The sequence below is a fragment of the Periplaneta americana genome, chromosome 6 (assembly GCF_040183065.1).
Source record: "Periplaneta americana isolate PAMFEO1 chromosome 6, P.americana_PAMFEO1_priV1, whole genome shotgun sequence".
Lineage (NCBI taxonomy): Eukaryota > Metazoa > Arthropoda > Insecta > Blattodea > Blattidae > Periplaneta > Periplaneta americana.
In genome coordinates this window covers 82,038,979-82,064,938 of record NC_091122.1, presented here as the reverse complement: position 1 = coordinate 82,064,938, position 25,960 = coordinate 82,038,979, and the positions used below count along the sequence as shown (strand labels likewise).

The 25,960-nt window shown below is 34.1% G+C and overlaps 1 long non-coding RNA gene across 3 annotated transcripts in view; it reads right to left on the bottom strand.

Annotated features, from left to right (window-relative positions):
- Nucleotides 1-22,274, bottom strand: part of LOC138701464 (uncharacterized) — a 1,004,334-nt gene extending 982,060 nt beyond the window's left edge. The window contains exon 1 of one of the 3 annotated variants that reach the window (XR_011332589.1): nt 22,170-22,274. This is a non-coding gene — a long non-coding RNA (uncharacterized lncRNA). The other 2 variants (XR_011332590.1, XR_011332591.1) reach the window with 2 other exon arrangements.
- Nucleotides 22,275-25,960: the final 3,686 nt, after the last annotated feature.

The window sequence follows — 25,960 nt, the reverse complement described above, 5'->3', positions numbered from 1 at the left end:
CTTTCGTTTCGCCATTCAACACTTCCTTCCCTAGATTTTCATTTCATAAAAGATATGGCATAAGAGCCTCGCTGAGACTGCAGATGAAGATGGCCACCCCAGCGTATAGATAATCATACAGTATGGACACTTCGCGTCGATACCTTTGATGTAGCAGGGCTGATTTCAATGATCTTCAAACCAGTTTGAGCGTGAGATTCTGCTTTCTCCCTGTAGTTGGCACTGACATCACACCAGCTAGCAGTCGACACAGCGAAAATATAACACATACAATTAATACATCTAGGTACATTATGTACTCAAATAAAATAAATTGGACCGATGAAATAATAAATCCGTCATTAACTATAATGTGTAGACTCTAGAGTTCCTTTATAATGAGAGTTGAGACGATGACTCCAACAATAATTAAAATATGTAATGATTTGATAGCGCTGAAAATGGAAAAACAAAACGCCTAAGAGAAGTAAAACCATATACCTATATTGTATTGTATACAAATACTAAACGAGTTTAATACATAATTTTATAATGTATATTATTTTATAATATAATTTATTATATATAAAGTATAAAAAATTATTATTACAACTAGTTTGTCACTGAGAAATAAGGAAAAGCTGTTAACTTGAATTTATTTGAAGCAAAGCTTTATTGGATTATGCAATAAGGAAGGCGATGTTTGGATCCTGTGTCTCAACTCTATACTCAATTATTATCTTAGGGTGTGCTCGATTAAACTAACCTCTAGCGCTTGAAAGTGGAACTAAACGCCGACGCACAGAGAAACAAAACACAGGAAAATTCGCTCAGTGTCCAATCTTTGTAATCACTATTTGCTGGCCACCCTATCATTTTATTCGAGATTCACAGTTTCGAATTCGGCAGATGGCGACGGACTATTGATTGACTGCATGGCGTCAAATTCTGGGATTCCCGTAGAACGTTTGCTTTATGTGTACAATGAAACTTGTCCCGTAGGGAAAAGGATGCTCTGCAGTAGTAGTGATTTGAATGATAATAGATTATCTATGAATTCTGAGGAGAAAGGCTACACCAAACAATCTTCTCCCACCATGAATTCCACTTGTCTTTAGGCCTACATATATTTTATGCTGGGTTCATAGCGTGCAAAGCCCGTACTCTATACATTTTTAGTTGGTTATTTAACGACGCTGTATCAAATACTAGGTTATGTAGCGCCGATGAGATTGGTGATACCGAGATGGTATTTTGAGAGATGACACCAAGGATTCGCCATGAATTACTTCACATTTACCTTGCTGTTGGAAAAAATCTCGGAAAAAACTCCAGCTCAAACGGGAATCGAATCCGAGCCCGAGCGAAATTCTGGATCAGCAGGAAAGTGTCTCAGTCGATTGAGCTACGCCGCACAGTGGAACAGCGGAACAAACTAATAACTTTTCAGCTACCTAACATATTTTTATGAAATTTTACACAGTAGTTACAGGTAATATATATATATATATATATATATATATATATATATATATATATGTTTTGTATACAAACTTTCATTACGTTGGTAACTACCCTTATATGGGTGCGCAAGCAGACAAAATTAGTAACTTTTCTCCTATCTAACAAATTTTTATGAAATTTTACACAGTAGTTATATTATATATAGGCGATTGTTCAATGGGATGCTGCACGTTATCAGAACTAATATTAATTAAAAGTTTGCTGAAAATTCCAAATTGAATCTTTTGAGTCTGCTTGATCATACACAATTTACCACTTTTGCAAATTCGCTCCCTGAAGAAATATTGTTAAATCTAAAAAGAAAAGTATGAAGCCTATTTTGATTTACTGTATTATCAACAGTATAGTCGGTCTCATTCTATGCACTTTCGTGTTTTGTGTAAACACGGCCAGGTTCAGCCCGGTAAATATCCTTATAGCTTATGCCACAAGGAAATTATAAAGAAAATTTGAAAATTCAACTCAAACATTCATCAATATGCGGCTATTTCTAGGAATGCAATTCCCACATATAACGAAAACAGATTACTGTATTTTAACCATTTAAAAATCGAATCCCTATGTCAAATGTCACGCGACGCCACTGGGTACTATTGAGCCTTTTGGGCACTCGGAAAACTTATTTGATACATACTTAATAAGCTGTCACTTTGCATTCCCTGAACTGTAGCCTACTTCGGAAGCAGATTCGGTTCTCAGATATTTAAATAACTACGATCGAGAAAAATTGCACTAGGCCTACTGCACCTGGAGAGAATACTGTACATAATTTATTACTTCCGCAAATCTGCCCACCTTAAGACTTCATTTAAAATAGAGATAAATACTCGAGGAAGTTAAAAAAAGTTATTTTGGGACGGAACCAAGGGTGTTTTTTTCTCTACCTTAGTCAAGTCTGCACTCAATGGTTATATTTATACATATTTTGTCCCGTGTCCATTCATGCTAATTTGACATGCTATAACAAAATTAAATGTAACAAAAACAGTGTTACATACCTAAAGAACAACTTGACGTGTTGATACCAAATATGAAGGGAATCGACCACTTACAACAGAGTTACAGCACAAAGAAAACGGCAGACTCGCGGCACTTGCTGAGTAAGAACGCTGGGTGGTCGAAATGTGGCATGTTACCGGCTTCTTATCTCGCTCTGCAGTCACCTACGCTGATTAAGATCATCAATTGAGTGTTACTCAGTTGTATAGGGAAAATAATTTAAAGATTTTATTTCATTTTTTGACATGTCATTTTTCTACATTGTCCTCCTAAATATGGACTTTGGACCACTGCGCGCCGGTGACCTCTCTATGCTTTCCATTAAAAGCGTGCTTGATTAGACTTCTACAACGACGAAATACTCACACGATACGGCAATTTCTCGAAACGGGGATTTATTCGAATCGATTTCTTGCGGACAGCAATGCACACACGGTTCGATCTTTTCCTGTCAGTAACGAAATTTAAGTTATATAAGGGAACCGTACATACACTGCTGACTGTACGAAATCGATTCGAATAAATGCCGTTTCGACAAATTCCCGTTCCGTGCGAAGCGATTCTTAAGGCTGGTTCACAATAAACCGGGAACGAGAACCAGAGTGAAAACGAGAAGCAGAGAACGTGAATATGAAAATTTTTGATTCACAATAAACCGACAACGTAGACAACTATGCATATCGATATGCATGTCAATAACGATATGTAAAGTCGATATTACGCATTCTGATGTTATTTGTGTATAATTGACCAATGGCGTTCTCTCATGAGTACAAGGCAGCCAACATAAACACAGGTTAACCAACTTCAAAATTTCAACGGTACTATAAATATGCCCATGCGTCTTTATTATCACAACCTATTTTAAGTCTACCATAACGTAAAATAATTAGAGAAGAAACATTTGTAACAGAACAAAAAAAAACACAACAGTAGTTATTGAATTGAAGCATGAATATGTAGTGTGTAATACAACCAATACAGTAATAAAATATGATTCGCTTCCGATCGGTGTTCAAAGATGCAGCTATTGAAAGCCTCGTATTCTCCTTAATTTTCTCATCTTTAAACGAGGCGCGCCGCTTATCGTAAACGTGTGGATTTTCCTCAACACGCAATATTAGAATCTCATCAAATAAAACTTGCTCCATGATGAACAGCACAGAACAAAATAATGCATAGGTTATATCACGGTCTTCTTACTACAAAATATACACGACAAAATAGCTTTTAGATGGCAATATAATGAATCTAGTGGGCTGTGATCGGAAACGTGAACGCCAAAGTTGAAACTTGGCCAACTCTCCGTTCCCGATCCCGGGCTCTGGCAAGCTTTTCGTTAATTGTGAATGCTCACATTTAAATGTACACATTTTAACAATTTTACCGTTTTCGTTTTCGTTCCGATTCTCGTTTCCGGTTTAGTGTGAACCAGCCTTTATGCTCTGTTCACAGATACGGGAATTTCTCGGAAAAGACATTTATTCGAATCGATTTTGTGCGAACAGCAGTGTGCACATTGTTCGATTTTTTCCTCGTCCATAACTTAAATTTCGTTATGTAGTAGTAGTAGTACGGGAAAAAATCAAACCGTGTACACAAGAATGAGGAAGGAAGTTAAGTCGTAGATTAATACACGTATAGAAAAGCTGACTCCAATGAGAAAGTTCAGACAAAATTTGTCCACATATTCTTGTTTACGTAAAAATTAAAGTCCACTAATCACTTCTTCGCCTATCACGCTATCATGAAGAGTGATGAATTCCAACATACAAGCGTTCTCATCTCATATATTACAAGTCATGAATTCGACGACGACAGGTCGAAGGCCTCAATTTGTATGATGTGATGCAATAAAAGGAGTAACATGAGAAAACGTGATACGAATGAGAAAGATTGGGCCAACCATAAAAGAAACTATAATTCGGTTGTGAGATCTTTCTTCACAGAAATTATGAAAAAAAAATGTATGTAGGCCCTATGTATGTATGTATGTATGTATGTATGTATGTATGTATGTATGTATGTATGTATGTACGTACGTACGTAGGGGAGTTAGGCCTAAAATGACATACTTGGGTAAAATGACATACTATGTATTTTGTGAAAACACTGTAAGCTGAGTTTGAATTTACAGCTCTATAGTGCACAGAAGCTGGAAACAGTGGTTACATCCAAGTTTTAGCAAGCGAAGGCGCTTTTTGGTGAAGCAGGTGCAACTAAAGGAAAAAAGTGCAAGACGATATAATATTGTTGAGATATGTTATGTATTTTTTGTCCTTTTAAGCTTCAAATATTAGTGAAATAATGTTCATGAATGAAAACATTAATATTTCCCTCTATAAAAAGCAATACAATATCCAAATTCATAAAGAGGTAAGGTCGTACTAACACTACTTCTTATTCTTCTTCATTCCGGGTAAAATGACATACCACCTATTTGGCTAAAATGACATACTATGTCATTTTATCCAAGTGCATGTTTCTGACTGGAAATGAGAAGCCATATATTATGGGCGAAAGCGATTTGCAAAATTGGTGTCAAATTTGTTTACAATGCCTGATTAGTGATTACTTCTGTGAAATTATGTAATATATTGTGGGATCTCTCTCATTGCTCGACTGAATTTTTCGTAAAGCTAACTGATTTTGAAATAGGTGAGATGGGGATTTCTTTAAAATATATAAAACTCTAACGTCTCTAAAATAAATATATTTTCAATATTTATATGCACTGAATTTTTTTACTCTGATTTATCCTCTTATGAATGAGCTAGGCTTGGCGAGTCTGAAGTTTACTTGCACCTACTTCACCAAAAAGCGCTTTTGTGGAAAACATTGTAAGATGAGTCTGGATTTACAGCTCTATAGTGCACAGAGTTTGGCAACAGTGATTAAACGTCATGTTAGCCTTCCCTCGTCACTGCACCCGCCGACTCCACCACTTGATGTCTCTTTCTTCGGGCCTTTGAAAACATATGATCAGGCCGTTAGAAAGTGGCTGAGGAACCATCCTGGATGGGTGATTACACAGTTTCAAATTGCGGACTTATTTTCTGAAGTCTATGGACAAGCTGCAACCATCACCAATGCATTGGGTGGATTCTCTTCAACAAGAATTTGTCCACTCTATTCGGACATATTTCCTGATCACTTATTTAGGTCTGCAGCGCCCACAGACAGAACTATAACGAATGCAGACCCTACAAACGACCAAAGGGTGCAACACAGAAGAGCAGTTCAACAATAAGGAATGCAAAAGAACATATGATAGAGCCATCACCAACAACTGCTCCAGCAGCGGAAACGTCACAAACGAGGCCTTCACCTCATGTGACACAAGAGATCTCCCCGATTCCCTCTGCACTAGATCTGTGGCGAGAAGAAAGAGAACACATGAAGTGTCCCAAATCGAGCATCTCTTTTAATGACCAATTAAAATTAAAGGAAGCTGAAAGAAGAGCTGTAGAAGAAAGGTGTTCAGCAAGTAGAGGAAAAACACAGTTTCAGGTTGATCTAAGCAATGGGGACCAAGATGAAGAGAGTGACTTCGATGGTGATGTTGAGAACGATGCACCTTGTCTGTACTGCAGTGAATTTTACAGCCAATATAAACCAGAAGAAACATGGCTGCAGTGCAAGAAATGTTTCTCATGGGCACACAATGAATGTGCAAGTGTATCTAAGAGAACTTAAGTGTGTCATTTTACCCTAGTAACTTGGGTAAAATGACATAGTTTGTCTATTTTCAAACATACATTTCAGTTAAAGATTGTCAGTATTTTCCACTTTCTGTTGATCTTAATATATGTATTAATGATGTAGTATCATTTGTATATAATTGACCAAAACAAATTTGGTAAGAATACATATTTTTTCAAGATTTCCTTAAGGTATGTCATTTTAGGCCTAGTTCCCCTACGTACGTAAGTAGGCCTATGTATGTATGTACGTATGTAAACTATAAGACGCATATGTAATACATGTTTGTAATATTAACAAAAATGATATCCATCATCAACGTTCTATTGTCGCTGCTCCAGAAGATAATTTTCGCCTTTGCTAGCCAGGATATGGGGTGACAAAGTAGGCCTACTGAAGATGAAATTAAGCGATGACAAAGATAAGTGAAAATTAGGGGAGATCGGGACAAGTTCGGCATTAGGAGCAACTTCGTCATAGGATTTTTTTCGAAGACCTGAGCAAATATGGGCTTGTTTAGAGGCTATCATTCGAGAAAACATCGCCGCTAGCTGTAAATAACGCTTGGGTGGTATGGAGAGTTATTTGTAGTTCTGACAGGTAAATATATTTTTTTAACTCGTGGCTTATTATAATTATGATATTGAAAGTCTTAAGGAGCCCGTAATGAGAGCATTGACGTTATTAGTGAGTAGCATCATTATTGAGAATAAATCTGTATCAGATTGTGAACTTGGCAAGGCGTTTGAAAGCCTCTAATAAGGGTGTTGATTAATAATTTTTTTCTTGACAATTGGGGCAATTTCGGCAGTAAGCTGCCGATGTTGCCCCATGAAAAGAAAGAAGAATGCAGGGTTTCTGTGTTATTTGTTAACTATATAAAATAAGTAATTATGGCATTTAAAATAATTTAAACAATTATACATTTCAGTTACCTATTTATTACCGGTAAAAGGGTTTGAAATTACAAGAGCAAAACTGAAAACAAATATGACCAGGACGCACTCAAGAAAGCTCTACGTGAGCATAAAGAAAGGAAGATAAGCCTGTCATCTGTCGAATAAATAGACTTATAGAGTGTCACGAATTACACTTCAGTATTGGCTGAAAGTAGATCTTCGAGCACCAGGTATACAAAATAAACTCAGGTTAAAAGAGTGTTTGCTTCAGGTATGGCTGACAATTTGAAGCAGCATGCAACAAATCTGCAGAAAATTTTTTTTTTTGGAAAGTCTGGAGTGGAATTTCGAAGATTAGCATTCGAATTCGCAGAATCCAATCATATAGAGCAGGGATGCAAAGCTGTGCTACAATTGTAGCAGACGTCACAAGCCGGAACACGTAACTCATCCCTTCCCTTCAACTCTGGCGTCATTGTAGGGTAGAGTGAGAAGAGATAAGTATTCAGTGTTCTTGCCAAACGTCACAGAAACGTCATTGAAGGCCTCACCCTTGTGGACGGGGAACAAACTCTTTCCCCATGCTTCTAACACTCTCTTTCCCAGTTCTGCAACCCTGATATAGAGCACCCTTTCAATACAAACAAGAAGATGGCAGCATCTGCCTGACTTGAGGCTTTCATGAAGTCAGAAAATTGTCTAAACAATAAATACAAGATTAGCCACACAGAATTAAATATAACACTTAAGACGAAGAAACATTCTACATATATATTGCAGCGAAAAATATGAACTTACAAGGGAAGAATGGATTACGTGCAAAGAGTGCAAGTTAAGGACGCATGAATAGGTAAAGATATGGAAAATGAATTTGGATACTTCATTTGTAATATGTGCAGATGTTAAATTTATCCCTATGATAGTTTCTTATATTGTAAATCAAATCTGAACTTGGAAATACGTTTTTTTGTTGAGAATACAAATACTGATGAAGTTGCCCCAGAATGTGGGGCAACTTCAGCAAATTTAGCATCTTTAATTTATATTTGTGTTTAATTCAATGCTTCACTTTTTGTAAATTCTAATCCATATACATAATATAAATATACCAAGTACATTTATCATTAAAATTTTGAAGCATAAATTGCATTGTACTTATGCGAATGTTTAGCTTAACGTGCCGAACTTGCCCTGACCTCCCCTATGATTGTAAACAAATAATTGTTTAATTTAATTTATACAAAAGAAATTAAGTGTTAAGTAAATACTTAATATTAATTTAAACAAAAACAAATACATATAAGAGGACCTCATATTTACGAAATATGTTCAAGGAGAGACTTCCAAAGAAAACCTCGTAATCATGCTGCCGTAAGTAAGACAAGAAGACTATAAAGACATGGACATTACAATAGGTTTCACTTATTCCAGTGACTCTCAACCGAGGGCCGTGGCCCCCTGGGGTTCCCTAGAGTAATTAATGGGGGCTCCGATCAAAATAATAATGTTTATTTATCTATTTTTTTGTTATTGAACATAACAGGCAAATCCCCATTACAATGTTCAAGGCTGACAAACTAATTTATAAAACATAAACAAGGAAAAGGAAACATACACTTATTAAAAATGGAAACAAAACAGAAATAAGAGAAAGAAAAAAAAAAAGAAATTGAAACAAGGTGTGAAAGTAGCTTCAAATTAACTAACAACAATATTCTGTAAAATATGATAACAAATAATTCTGAATCTAGAGAAATTCATATTGAAAATATCAACGATCGGATGAGGATGTAATTTATTGTATAACTGTAACATTTGGAAAACTGGGGAATTTTTGTGGGATTCAGTATTTGCCCTTTGTATGTAAAATAAATTTAGAAATTTTGTATTAAGCTTAGGTGCATATAATGTTATATAATAAAATAAACCAACACAGTCCAACTTATTGTTAATAATTTTATAAAGAAAGTTTAAAGATTGACAATTTCGTCTAATTTGCAAACTAGTAAAATGGAAATGTTGAAGCATTGTAGCATAACTCTCATAAGTAGGATAATTATTATAAAGTCTGTAATATAACCACTTTAAAAATTTATTTTGAATTTTTTCTAGTAACAAAATATAACTTATTTGTTAGTAACTGGGTTCCAGATAACCGCAGCATACTCTAATTTAGATCGAACAATGGAATTATACAAAATTATTATAGTTTTGACTTTAAATTTACAAGAATTTCTCATAAGAAAACCTAAACTTTCATAGGACAAATTTATAATATTATTAATATGACTACAAAATGTAAAATTACTCCTAAATAATATACCTAAATCTTTATGTTCATTTTCTAATGGTAAAACTGTTGCCTCTAATTTTTTTATGAAAATTTAATTGTATTTTTCAATCTAGAAAAGGACATATGTATACACTTATTAATATTAAATAACAATTTATTATTAATACTCCAAATATGTAAGTTTGTAATATCTTTTTGAAGTAGCTTACAATCTGACATAGTTTCGATTTCTGTACTGTAATAATAATAATAATAATAATAATAATAATAATAATAATAATAATAATAATAATAATAATAATAATTTTAAAAAGTTTCCTGCGAAAATTTTAAATATAGGCCCTACGCTTATTTTGTATTAAATAAAGCTTTTTAAATTGATACCGAATTTCATATTAGATTTCTATATTCTACATTGTACTCCATTATTTGTCATCCTTTTGAATGAGGCCTCTCTGTTCCTCACACTACTTTACTGCGGCTCCGTGGCTTGGGTGTAGAGTGAAAAATATAGTAGTGTGAAATTTGATTTATTTTAAAAATATTACTACGGATGGATGAAGATCAGGTCATTAGGATGTTATTATTGAATGTAGGTCTGGAGTAACTTCTAATGTATGGAAATGGTTAATTATTCAAATAATTAACTGTATATGTTATATTAAATTTAAAACTTACAATAACAATTTTATTATTTGCGGCCCCTATTAATGGAGATGGGTAAAATTTTTGTCAAGTTTCTAGAAAAAAAAACTCATTTTAGAATTTTTTAGATAAAATAACCACTGACCTTTCGTTATTTATGTTGGCCAATTTTATCAACAGTAATCTCACTAGGCCTAGAGATTTTGGTTTATCTAGAGAAAATCAAAACTCCAGTGAGATTTATTTGACTATTATACGATTAGAAGAAAGAATATAAGGATTATAAGAAATAAAGTACTCTAATACAATAAAATATTAATTGTCTTACTGAAATTCTATTTCAATAATGTTAGCTTCACCAAAACGTTCGGACAGAGCCGCCATTTTCAGTTGACTATCTATGCAGCAAACAAATGACGATAGCAAACGAATATTTTATAGTACCGTAAATAATTTGCAGTTTGAAATGTTGACAAACAAAGAAACAATGGTAGAGATGTGATGAAAACAGAATAAAGTAGCCTATATAAAAATTAGAAGAAATGAAGTACTCTAATACAATAAAATAGGTATTAATTGACTTACTAAAATTATATTTCACTAACGTTAGATTCATCAAAACGTTTGAACGGAGCCGCCATTTTCAATTGAGTAGACTGTCTTTGCGGGAAGCAAATAACGATCGCAAAGCGTGTTTTATAGTAGGCCCTACTGTAAAGAATTTTCGGTTTGAAATGTTGGCAAACAAAGAAACAAAAATATTAGGGAAGTGATAAAATAATCGAATGCTAGGGAAGTGATAAAATTGTAGCGATAAACAGCCATGATTGGTTGAAACACATCCTTTCGTACCGTTTTATTGGTCAAAAGTAGTATGGCGTAGTAAAATGTAATAGTCAACATAATCGTCCCCTCCTACTCCGTTATCTCTTGGCTTAGTTGCCTCATGACTGGTGACTTATTGGTATCACTTGTGAGTTTCTGACATGTTTTCGGACAGTTGATTAAACAACAACAATCATCCTCAAAATTCATGTTTTAGTTACATTTCACAATTGCAAACAGGTTTTCGTGATGGAAAATCGACATTTTAAAGACATTTCTCCACACTTTTATTTTTGATAGATTTACTCATATTCAAATACAGTACTATAGACTCCCAACAAATTTCATGCTATGAAGTTGAATTTTTACTGCATGTTCTGAATAGTATGGTTAACAAAACTACCAATCCTTTTCTTGGATAAAGTAAATACCTATTTCAAAAAAGTAAAAAAATATAATATATGATCAGGACACTGAAGAAATTATTCTTCTTATTATTTTTTTAACTTTCAGATCACTTATGAATTCAGAACTCAAATGACAGCTCTGCTGTTAAATTATAGTATATGCATGTCAAAGATACTGTACATACTTTTATGCTTGTTATTCTATTTTGTGGGAGTAGGCTAGATACGTTTTGAAAAAATAAAAAATAAAGAAAATTATTATTTTTATTTTATATTATTATTATTATTATTATTATTATTATTATTATTATTAATATTATTATTATCATCATCATCATTATTATCACTATCATCATTGCTATTACTACTTTTATTTCAACTATCTTCTTTTTTTTTCTTGTATTAGCTTAGTAAGTGCACTATAGTATTCTGACTCTGTTGACGCTCTACGGGGCTATAATTTAATTTGTATTATTTTTGTCACTATTTGTATTTTTTGTATTTGTATGTGCTATCTGGTAGGGTTGAAGAGAAGGCCTGTGACCTTAACCCTGTCAGATTAAATAAATAATTAAAAATATATTAAATTGATACTAATGAAACTTGTGAACAATATTAGTAACAAGATATTGATGTACATTAAAATAAGTCTCTTGCTTAAGGTACAAAATAGAAATTTCATCCATTTCATTCCTTAACTGCTCTTTGGTCCTCCAAAGTGCCAATGTCCTACTCTACATCTTGGGACAGAGGACCGAACTAAGGAACGAGTAAAACAAGGAAAAGGGGGCCTCATCAACAAAAAGGTTGAGGAATACTGGTCTAGACCACAGTGAAGAAGAAGAGAAGATGAGGAACGAAATTCCGAGAAGAAATGTGAGACGAAAGAGGAGAATTCAGGTAAAGAAAAATAAGAAATATAGAGAAATAAGTCAATATCAAAGAAACAAAATAAGAATAAGACGAAGAAGAAGAAATGGAAAATAAATAAATTGACTTAAGAGAAGAAGTGAAAAAAGAATAGAAAGAAGGGTTGGAGGAGAAGGGTGAGGAGAAGTAAGAAAGTACGGATTTGAAGACGGAGAGGTGGGGGAGGTGGAAGAGGAAAAGATAAAGGAGAAACAAAAAAGAAGAAACACAGAGTCGAGAAGGAGAACTCGAAGTAAGAGAAAAAGTGGGAAAGTAGAGAAGTAGTAGAAGGCAAGGAAAATAGAGTAGGTAGAGAAAGAATAAAATTAGGAGAAGAAGAAAAAAAAACAAAGTAGGGGAAATGGAAGCATAAACTGAGAAAAATGTAATAGGGAAGAAAGGAGGAGTGGAAAGAGAAAAACAGAACAAGAAAGAGGTTAGTGATTAATATTAACTTGTGTACAATTCCACAGATCCACAATCTTTTGGTTCATTTCTGATTTCTCTACTCGCAAATTCGTTACTTTAAATGCGGATTCTGTCATGCGCATTGCAACAGTCCCATTCTTTCCCCTCCACAGCCATTGTCTTTGACATGAAGCGACATTGTTCCTCGTTTGTTTTCTTCCACATTCTAATAGCCTTGTTATCCCTTATCGCTCAGCCGTTAGGCCTTCTCTCAGCGAGACAACAGCCATGAATTGCAGATATCCGCGACAGATCTCATGTAGCCTGCTGTTCATCTCCTAACGCACAAATTTACTCCAATCGTTACTTTCTTTTATTTCAGCTAAATTCATTTTATTTATGAGGTCTTCATGGAATGGAATATTTTCGCTTTATGGCTTGTTGAAACATACACAGGACTTACATAATCCTTTACGGCCGTCTTCATGACAATATATCATCTCACCATACAAAAATCATATCTTCTGCTGAAGAACTCGTATTGTTTACGTTCTATTAAAATAGAATTAGGAGTTTCAAATTCGAAGATATACAACGTTTAAATAATAATAAAAAGGAACAAAGGTCTAATGAATTATAATATATATTCATGACATATTACCTACGTAAAATTCACGGAGCAGATTTTACATTGCACAGAATGAACCCGGCAAAAAGGCTAGTCGTTTTCTTCTATATTTGTTGATAAGTGGTAGCCTATTCCTGTGTTGGCTTAGGTAGATATTCGGCGCCCTGCTTACCGCATATCACAGGATTCTCAGAAATTAGGACAAACCCTCTGAGCAGTATAACAGTTATAAATACATCATTATGATTATTACTAACAACACTATTGCTATTAAATTATTGCTACCTAAATCGCTAGTCACTACCCATCTTTACAACACTGTTTCCTACTCCCATATCACAACTACCTCTTGATTAATTATATGATAATGATGATGATGATAATGATAATGATAATAATAATAATAATAATAATAATAATAATAATAATAATTGTTGTTGTTGTTGTTACTAAGACGGAAAATTTTTCATGCTGCAAGGAAGACCACGGTCATAGGTGTAAAGTTCACTTAAATCATTAATATTTACGTGCTGTATAATTTTATCTTTTGTTGTCTTAAATGAAAGCCTAATTTCCTACTTACTGCATATTAAGTCAACCCTATCATGTAGCCCTATGCACCTATACAGAGCCAAACAGACAAAGAGACTCAGATAAATCCCAATAGATGAATGAAAACTCTTTATAATGAAGTTTATTATTTTTACTGTTTTATTATTATTATTATTATTATTATTATTATTATTATTATATCTCTTAGCATAAGCCCGAGAATTTTTATTACATTCAATATCAATTAGGCCTAATTTTACTGCAGCAAACATCGTCATAATTATCTGAAATAATAATAATAATAATAATAATAATAATAATAATAATAATAATAATAATAATAATATAATGACAATAATGATAAGTTAATTATTATTACCTATTATAAACTTTGCCAACAAGGATTCAACGATCACGTCTTTTTTCTTAGTTTTTTCTTATTCATAGCATTGTGTTTAAATTCGTTTCTGTGTTTTGTTATGACTTATGATTGTAAACACTGCTAGAACGAATATAAATCATTTTGACACCATGTACTAATTAATAATTGGTGTGGGCCTACTAATGTTCTAATTAATAATTTTAATTATAATAATTTTTACAAGATATCTACGAAATCTTTATAACACAAAATTAGACATGATATTGAAAGAAATGTGCATTTATTAATTTTATCAATATTGCCGCCCTGTAGCAACTTCTGGAATCAATTTTTATTATATATTGTGTAATTTTATGAGTTCTCATTCTCTGGATAATAGAACAACTTAAAAAACAATATTAACTTATTTCCTACCGGCTTAGGCCCAATTAATTACCTATTAAGAATTATACAAGATATTAAGGTACATATTTCTGGAGACATTCCATAAATTACGCCTACAAAAATTAGCAGAATACACATGAAATTAAATTACTATACATGTCTACAGCTACTTAGATAATAAAGGATAAGTTATGTACTTAAAATCGTAGGAAACTGGAGATTTTACAGGTAATAGCTTTAAAATAAAAATAATATTCTTTCCGAAAATGTTTTTAAAAATTTCTATAGTATTTCAATAGTAATATTTATAGTATATTGCTGAGTCTACATTACATAAATCTAACACACACAGAGTAAACAGGAGTCTTGAAAGTAAAAATTTACCAAAATCACGGGTGTTAAGGTCCCCTGCATTTATAGAAATAGCTCCAATTTTCCATCTATATTATAATTTAAATATGATTTTCAGACATTACTGGTAACATAAGTAGATTACATTGTGAAATAAAATTTTAATAGTCATCAACCTGTAACGCTTCAAAAGCAGCGAAACTCCTTTGCACATTGTCAGCATGATGTAGGGCAACAGCTTAGGATAACGTAGAAAAATTACAATTTAAGCTTCATACGGAGTCAAATATGTAACTCTCCACTTTTCTAGAGAGGACTGACTTCGAGCCTGTTAATTTCTAGTCAGAAGTGCTACAGCTTGACTTAATTATGGTACTAATATTAATAGTAGGCCTAATAGTTATTATAATAAAGTAGGCCATGAGCAGCATTGTTATATGTAAGTGTTACCATGTTTGTAGCTCTTACACTTTAACGATAATAGATGACAGAAAGAGGATTAGGACTATGTGCTAAACTTTGATACTTTTGGCACTTAGATATTCTGATTATGATATAATTTGCAATAGTTATATAACGGTCTTAGTAAAGCATTATTTGACCTAGTTGATACAGCGTCATTAATAACCAACTAAAAAAAGTAAAGCAATAACTTCTGCATTTTGTACTTTAAATAAAACTCCAACAGACATAGCATAATTTTTCCTTTCATTTGATTGAATTAAAAAAAATCAATAACTCATTCAGCCTAAATTTAATGCCGTGTAGCCTACTTGATGAAACAGACAAATATAAATTATTAAATATCAACACAAATAAAATGAAATTTTAAGCAGTAGCGTTGTGTAGTATAGAACATGTGACAAAACAATTTAACAAGATGTAGATCATGATAATGATGTTAAAAGCATATCTAATTATCACTAAAAAGTTTACAATAGAGTGTTCCTTTCAGTTATCATACATTGAAATCTCAGCACTTAGATCTTGTCTCTTGTTTCTATTATGCGTTATGATAAATAAAATATTAAATTTGATCTAATATTTAATATGAAACCATTCGAAAAAAGTGCCTATAACATGATCAACTCCAATATAAGCTGCTTTTCTTAATTGATCTCAACGTTTTTATTCATAACTGTTATTTCATGTAGGCTACTTTTCATTACAAACAAATTTTATTCAGAGAAAATTCACGTAATGAAAACAAACAGAGTCTGCTTATTCTCGAAATAAAAATAAAATATAATCTTCTGATCCCATTTTAGTCACGTTCATTCATTTATATAGAACATATTTTTAAAATAAATATTAAGCCTGACAGTTTATCATACATAGATATTTATGCACCTCAAATACCAAAATTTCCTTTCAAAAATTATATTTAAATTGTCTATTGAGTCGTACTAGCAATGTCATAATTATTCCTGAAGTATACCTTGCAAACTTATGATTATTTATGTCACATACATTCAACCTCAATAATTCCAATACTAAGTACCAAAAAATGTATGAATTTCTAAAGGGTCATCTTAACCTTATGTGTCTCAATTAAAGACACTAGAAGTCCTAATAGTCATGTACAACAATTCGAAATCCTTATTTACGGTGTCCAGATACTTCAGAAGTACGAACTTGATATCAGAATGAATAATAATTGTTCTGCTACAAATATTGAAATAAAAAACCCGTAAAACACACATTTGAATAGTACTGGATTACATAATAACCTAATAGAGAACATTACATAAACAAAACTACTCTATATAAAAACATTAGATGCGTTATCACTATCATCATCCTACTGTAAATATGTGAGCCCTTTGGTACTTTCTGTCCTCACCGAGGACTGTGAACCAACATTAAAATTCCATGAGCAGCAATACACACTCAGTCATTTGTCAAAAAAGTGCAAAACCACTGTTAACATATAGTTCCTGCAGGGGCAGCTCGTATTCAGGTCCACTGGATTTTCAATTTATTATTATTATTATTATTATTATTATTATTATTATTATTATTATATTATATTATTATTATTGTTATTATCATTATTATTATTATTATTATTATTATTATTATTATTATTATTATTATTATTATTACACTGAACAACATGAGATTTATTAAAACATCAAACATTATGATTCTTATGTTTTCATATGCACTGATTACGAAAATGTATTTCTTTTCCCCTGTCACCTAGAGCTTTTGTAATACAACGTAATCTCTCTTTTCAATAAACGCTGAGCAGAGGAAGTCGGGCCCGCAGAGAGGGTCGATCCGGATGTTGCACTATACAGCTCTCACGAAAAGTTTAAGGACACCCCTCCAATAAGTGATGTTTCACTCCTGTTCTTATACTTACGTGAAACTCCCTGATGTTTATAAAGGGACCAAATGCCTGTGAAAAGTGAAGTTTTTACTGCAAACCCAATCTGTCTATCTTTCAAACTTTGGATTACATAATAATTTGTCTGTTGTGCAACTTATTGAATAATTACATATTTAGTAGTAAAAAAATTAATTACTCCACAATGGGTTGACTTAGATAATGAATTCTGGAATGGAGTTACATTATCTTCAGTCATTCTTCCACATCCCAATAATCTGCAACTTCACGTCCATACTCACTGAATTTTGATTTATTTTCAACCTTTCCACACTTGTAGCAAGTTCCACAGCTGATTACTAAAATTGGAGGGAATAAGCTGATTGACCAATGTTACCAACTCACAATGTTATGATGTAAATGGCAGTGGGAGATCCGGGTCCATTTACAGCGAATTTCAAGCTCAAGAGAATTTTATAAAATGAAAATGTTTCCCAAAGGAAAAACAAAACAATCTGGAATACAATGGCTGCACGAACTGTTACACTTTTTTAAAATCAAAAAGCAAAGATTGCACAAGAAGTCTTTCAGATATGTCTAACTATATCCTAAAATTCACAGATCTAAGTCAACTCATTCTGGAGTAATTAATTTTTTCCTACAAAATATGTAATTTTTCAGTAAGTTCCATAACAGACAAATTGTTATATAACCCACATTTTGGAAGATAGACAGATTGGGTTTGCAGTAGACACTTTACTTTTCATAATAATTTAAATAATACAGTAGAATAATAGTAATAATATAAATATAACAATACATTATTGTAACCTACTTGCTCATGTCACGCCTTGAGTATATCCTCACAAGTTAAATATTTAGGTATCGTATTATTACTGATCAATATTTAAAATGGGACAAGCATATCTCCTTCCGGTGTAACAGATTGCGTAAAACAATCCACAAATTTTCCATTCTACGTTCTTATTTACCTATTTATGTTCTGCGTACTGTGTACTTAGCTCTGTTTCAATCAATAATTCAGTATGATATATTAGGTTGGGGAGGAATGGCAAAATCGACTCTCCATCCTTTAAATTTGCTGTAAAACAGAATTATCAAAATTTGTCTATATAACCTTTTGATTACCCGATGAAATTAATTTTTCGGAATTTGGTGTATCAAATCTAGAACAAATTTATAAACAAACACTGCTGATTTACTTTAATAAAAATCACAATAAATTTAAATTTTACCCTCATGAATACCATGCGAGACAAAACTATAGTTTCTTTCTGAACACCCCCAAATGCCACACAGCTTCTGGATTAAAACACGGCAGAAATTTTGGACCTAGAATATATAATGCATTAATTAGAGCTTACCCTGTACTAAGTACACTGAACATACACAGATGTAGGAAAAAATTAGATTAATTATTAAATTGGTTTGTCTTTTATTAAGCTGTATGTATTTAAAATTATATTCTAATACACGTGTACTTTGTATTTTCTATTTTGTATATGTCATTACGTGGTCTGTATTTTATTACATATTAATATTATTGTGCTGAATTGACACTCTTCAATTTTATGTACGTAGACTGAACTGCGCCCGAGCACGAGCTTCTGCTCTTTCAGACTGCAATGCCTAATGTAGTGTAAACCTTATGTATTAAATAAATAAATTTGAAATTAAAAAAAATAGGCATTTGATCCCTGTATAAATATCAGACGGTTTCACATAAGTGAAAGTACAGGAGTGAAACATCACTTGTGGAGGGGTGTCCTTAAACTTTTGATAAGAGATGTAAACGTAGATAAAAGTTTATGAAAGTGTTTATGTTTAAGATGAGTTTCTGGTTTATCTTGTATGAAAAAGATTGTTATTGACCCTCTATTGCTAATAGGCCTAAGTCATTACTTGAACTCAGTCAGTATAATACTCATTTTTTTGTTATGCGGAACAGTTTTGCGATTTCTAATAGAGAGTGTGGAAGTTAACATTATTATATTATGTGTGAATGAGAGTGCATTTAAAAGTCAGCATTGCATTAGGCCTATAATAAGTTTGTGTGCATAACGTCGCACTAACATGTCACAGTTCAATGTCGCGTAAGTGTGTTAATTCTCCGAACTTGTTTTGCTGTTTTTGCGAGTGGGACTCTAGGGACTAAGCAAAACATTATAGGGTGAGGGAGTGGCCCTTGAGACAAAGTTTGATACCTGGTGAAAAAAAGTGTGAAATTTTATCCACTGTAGATTCTCACAGCCTTTTATTACCACCACTCCACATGAAAAACTTTGTTAAAGCAATACACAAAAATGCGGCAGGTTATGAATTTTTAAGAAATGAGTTTCTTAAATTGAGCGAAGGGAAATTAAAAGAGGGCATTTTCATTGGTCCTCAAATTCGCTAAGTCTTGAAGTCCCCTTGTTCGAGGAGAAACTCCTTAAAATTGAAAAGGTCGGTGGCATGTTGAGCGTTCAAGGCAGTAAGTTCAAAATTTCTAGGTAATGATATAGCCGATAACTACATTGAAGTGGTAGAAATTAAGTGAAGTGCACACGAGACAACGAGTGCCATAGGCTTATGTCCCTTAAAATCCACTTTTTGCATTCTCATTTAATTTCTTTCCGCTCAACCTTGGAGCGGTGAGCGACGAACATGCAGAAAGGTTTCATCAACAAATCTCTGAAATGGAAAAGCAATATTCAGGAAAATGACTCCCCAACATCCTTGCCGACTACTGCTGGTTTCTGTTGAGTGAGAGTTCTGCATCCAACTACAAAAGAAAGTCTTCCAGAAATTTTTTCTAAAAAAAAGTAAATATTTTTGTCTTTTTACAATTAATGCACGTGATAGTAATATATGCTAATTGTTAAAAACTGTATAACGTTAAATTCCTATTCTTTACATCCTTTTAAAATACAATTAATCCTTTTGAATGCCGTGTTTAGTGAAATTTTGTTTATGAGAATGAATTTACAAAAATACATCATTATTATATGAAAGAAAAAATGAAATATGATTGCCAGAGAAAACGGTACGTGATAGGAAATTTTGGTTTTCTGACTCGAATTCAGCGCACACGAATTAGTAAAAACCACCTTTTTTATGTATTGGCAAGAGAAAAGTCAATTTGTTCTTCTTTATTATTATTATTATTATATTACTACTACTACTACTACTACTACTACTACTACTACTACTACTACTACTACTACTACTACTACTTCTACTTCTACTTCTACTACTACTACTACTACTACTGAGAAAGAAACGATACGTTATTATCGTGAAGGCTAAGATTAAAATTTTAGAGATAAACAAGAGAGTCCACATTACCTCGAATTTTTTTTTAACCAGTAGGCCTAAAGCTTGCACAACTAATTCAGTGTAACTTTAATTCAGTTATTTAGAAACAAGAAAAATGCAACCCTATTTTCTAAAATTAAATAATAAATAAAAATAAATAAATGAACGATTGAACGAACAAACAAACAAATAAATAAAAATTTAAGACGTAAATAAGAAGGATAATATAGGCTAGTTTAACTCGAATGCAAAATATGGACATAAGTTTCATGTTTATTATTCCAACGTAGGTTTACCTTCCAATAGATTTGGGATTTTGGTTTTGATATATATTTCATTCTCAATAGCTTAATTGAAACTCGTATCCGAGAACCAGATTAAATTATAATTGCAGCGGAGGGCAGCATCGCGAGAGAGAAGGCGATGATGGAATATATAATATAGTATAGGCTACATATCGTTCGATAAACTTGTCCTAGAAAACATGTTGCATCGGTCAACCTTAATGTAGTATTCACGATATCGTATCGATCTTCTTTAACTGATTTCACTTCAATTTGTGGCAAAGAGGAAATGACCAGTTAGAAAATAATCTAGTTATCGTAGTACAGTTTCATCTATGACTTTAGCCCAATCATTACAGTAGGAAAATTACAGCGTAGGAATACATTAGGTTGTATGTAGAGGGCAGCACAAGAGATAATATTTTGTTGTTGTTAAACTGAATAAATAAAAGCATTGTCCAATTTGAACGATTAGAAAGTTAGTTTAAATTAAGTCTAGTTACTAGTGTTGATTGAAATGTTTCAGTGTCTATTAATTTATGTTCAAACCGGTATTTATTGCATTATTCATGACTTCAAAGTGATGAGTCACTAGAAAAATAACGAAATCTACACCGAAATGGCCGACCTTGGAAAGAATCACGACAGAATTATTAAATTGTTTTCACTTGGCATGACGACTCTATGTGACATGTTACAGGGAGAGAACACCGATTAATGTTGTGGCTTCGTTAAAGGCCGCATCACGTGTCCTACGTCGCGGCGTCGGCGTCCGCCATAGCGCCAAGGTCCCCAATCAATACTACACCCAAGCATCTCAAGTTAGAGTGTTCTCTTCCTCTTCCCCTTCTCTTTCCGCAAGATCTTGGCTATATAGTCGGCAAGATTCGGACATACCGAGGTCTGTAGGCTATAAAGTGGAATGAGTAACCCTCCCTCAGTGCCGTAGGGGGTGGGTGGTTTCGAACTAGAATAGTTAAGATAGAGTACGAAGAGGGCAATGCCTAGGTCGAAAGAGGGGAGGCGGAGTATGCTTGGAGGTGTCGCACTAGATTTAATTATACTCAAACAGAGGAGCCGAACTAATCTTGTTAGGAGTTACAGCGCAGAAGAGAATCCTTTCTCTCTCTTCACCCCTTCCTTCGCCCTCGCACACCCCCTCCAAGACCACCGACATCGCCAAGCAGAAGGCAGGAGAAAAGCGATGTCGAACCTTCTGCGCAAGAGCACAAGGCGCCCATCGCGACGCCGTCTGAGAAGCACTTGGAGGTAGAGACCCGGAGTCCACACTATGCACTCACTGCTAAGGAAACTGCCGTCGCGACGCCACGCGCCGCGCGGAGCCTACCTGGAAAAATTGATGGAGCGACCGCTGCGGCGAGGGATGGAAAGCTCGGCCCCGCTCCGACTGACGATGATGGAGTTACCGACTGCAGCCGCCGCACACTCTGTATTGTCCGGGAGTCCGAACCGTACCGAGCAGAGCTGCGCTGGCCAGGAGGGGGGGGGGGGGGCGCAATCCCAACAGGTAGCACGATAATAATAATGGAAAAAAAAGTAGGGATTGGATGGGACTGAGTCGGTATTCCTAGCGCATGTTGTTATGCATCACCGCGGAATGGGGACGGCCCGTGCCACATATCATCCCTCTCCTACACTCCACATCCCATTGGTCTGTCTGTCAGTTGAAGGCAAGTGGCGAAATTGACGACGGCAACAATAAAAATTGATTCTGGAATGCGAACTGTGGTTGGAGCATCACTGCAGTAATCTGTGGAGGCTGCTTGTGGGCATGAAATAATAATAATAATAATAATAATAATAATAATAATAATAATAATAATAATAATAATAAATTTTAAATAAGCTATGACATATCAAACACTAACTAAAATTCGGGACATTCGTAATCAATATTTACAATAGTAGGGGCTACCTATCATTTCATCTGCAACAATAATCATACCAATCACTCGAAACATAACTGACAACATTTGTTTCTACCTGAAATGCAAAACCAATAATGTCACAGACATTGTGCATTATGTGAAATTTTCTCTATCTTAGTCGGCATTTAAATCGGCAGAACAGAGAAAAAAATAAATTAAAAATGTAATAACGATAATAGATCTAATAAAATATCGAGGTAGGGCTGGATGTAGAAATTTATAACGTTCTAATCAAAACTAAAAACCGAGGTATGTAAAACATATAATCACCTGCTATTGCTGCTTTAAAAATCAGACCAAACGGACTAAAAAAATGACTTTTAAGAACAAATATACTATTTTAAATGCAGAAGAAGTCGGCTACTGAAATTACAGATATAGCACACTAAAAGTGCTACCTCAATTTCAGCTGAAAATCTGTCTGTTACGTATATGAGAGCCCCCAAAGATTTCAGTATAGTTGCAAAAAGGTCAAAGGCAACTAAAATTATCATTGTTGTTTAGTCAACTGTCCGAAGATAGGTTTACACCTAGATGGCACCACTTAAGAGGCAACTAGGACAGAATATAATGGGGTAAGGTGGCCAGTTCCTTTCCTGCTCCAGTGCATACATCGCCGATTAGCCACATATTACACTAATCAGAACTCGTTTTTTTAACTATATGCTCTCAATTGGAAATTATTTATCATTTACTCTAATCTAATATTTATCTAGGACATCTACTTTGGCACACATATAAATGATAATTTACAGTCATTTTATGCATAAATCTGCGGCTAAAATTTGTGGTTTAGGCAACTCTGTCACTGAGCCACTCAATTGTTCTTCCTCTGACACATATCGTCAAGTGAGATGTACTGCCTGATAATAGATGTACATATCAGCCAGAACCTAAATCAGGGGTAATTATCATTATTAATATTATTAATTATTATTATTACCACTACTACCACGAATTTATTGTTTTATGTGTGAATGTAGCGTCGCTCTAATAAAATAAGGAATTAATTTTCTTAAATCTGTCTTCGTGCTTTAAAAACCACACTCAAATGACAAAAATATGACTTTTAATAACAAATGCACTATTCTATTTAGCTTTCACGGAATAAATGATGAAAATAGGCCTATAACATGAGATGGAACGAGTAGCCGAAGTACTCTAGAAAGCCTAACTACTAACCTACATAAAGATTTTTTTTGGTCCTACAGAGTTATCTCTGATAGTGTCCAGTTGTTATTAACGGAGAAATATCGAACCCGGGTCTCCCAGTTCTACGCGCTGGGCGCTCTAACCATTGAGCTACGCCGAAGTTCAATCCACCATACCGGATCGAATCTTTCTCCTATGGTTATTTTCCTTTAGTGGCCTTACTTCGTGTTCGACTTATACAATATATTGGCATACATTTTAAGTCAACAATCATCACACAAGGAGCGCACTCAATTGAGTGATTTGGCGGCTGGGACTCCTACAGTATATGCACTGTTCGCCTTGCACTGTATGGTATTAGCCAGGAACTGAAGTAATTATAAAATAATATGCTCTGCATTTGATTTGTCTCCCTAATCTTCACAGGATGTACCAAGAACCGAACCATGATTCTTTTGGTGAACTGTCAACTTAGTTACAGTCTCTTGAAAGTAATGAAGATAACTGCAGACGTGCCATATCCTAAAGGTCTATCGGAAGCCTGGTTAATTGACGAAGTAGAACAAAATTTTAAACAAGACAGCAACCGCTGCGGAAGCAACTTCACTGCAAGCCGACATGCAATAAAGCTATGCGGAAACAGAGAAAAAAATCTTATATATTAGACCTACAATTCCAGGAGAGCTAAATTGCAGATGAATTAAATTAGTTTACTAAAAATCTCCCGTGCACTTCTCTTTTATTTGCATTGAATTAACTAAAAAGACACGGAAACCGGATAATACAGCCTCCATTGCCATTCCCTTCATAGAATAGACCTACAAAACCATAATAACATCCTTTTACAGACAATGTAAACTACCCTAGTTCCCACAAACAACCGCTCTTGGGTGAAAGAAAAAATGACAAAAGATATAAAAATGCAGGTCATGCTATGCGCAGTTGATACTCAGTAAAACAAGATGACTTCAAAATAAATGAGAGGGGGGGAAAAAAGTCTAGCACATGTCTTCCTCATAAAATTCTAAGTAGCTGCAATGAATTGAGGAACTACACAGTTTCTGCGCTCTAATACTTTAAAAGGAAAACTTTCACGATCAAATTCAGAAATCATTCATTACAATTAGACTATAAATAGTTTTTCGAAGCTTCTCTGTGGGTCAGTATTTGTGAACTCACTGAAAAGAAAAGATTACGAGGTACTAAATTTATTAAGATGCGAGACACACATATCCAATCACGTATCTGTAATTCTTCTTTTAACTTTCATTAAATCTGTTTATATATACTTTTATTTCCTTCCTTACTTTCTGCTTTGCTGTCCTCGTACTCCATTCTCTCATTCTTCTTTCCTCCTTTTCCTCCATTCTTTATTTATTATTTTGTTGATTTATTTCTTCTTTCTCTTCTTCTTCTTCTTCTTCTTCTTCTTCCCTTTTCCTTCTGCCTGTTTCTTTCTTCCATTTTACTTTTTCCTTTCCTTGCGTTACTCTGATCACATGTACAGAGTATCCCGCTACATGTGCCTTTCTAGTGCTGGCTCAAAATCTCCACTCATGAAGACGAACCGTAGACTTACTAAAAGGTTCAATGCTTGAAGTAGGTGATGGCAATGGCTTTTATCTAAATAAGAGGAACAAGCTACACACGAATGATTATTAAACTCGCTAGTGGAACTCTCTCCTTTCTTCTTCTTCTTCTTCTTCTTCTTCTTCTTCTTCTTCTTCTTCTTCTTCTTCTTCTTCTTCGAAGGAGGAGGAGGGCCCGCAGGCAAGCAGCGCAGCCTATACTTATTGTACAACCTCCTTATGTTGGAATGATTGTTGAAGTCCATTTAGGATCGCTCTTCAAGCGCATGATTCACTGCATGGTATAATCGTTCCGATTCAGCCACAGCATCCAGTTCTAACTGGAGACCGTTCCTCCGCCTGCCTGTGATGTTATTCTACAGCCTCCTCAGGTCAGTTATATCTGTTCGCAATTCATGCGCCTGAACCTGCTTCATCCCCAACCAGAAGTCCATGCCGCCGTCGATTCC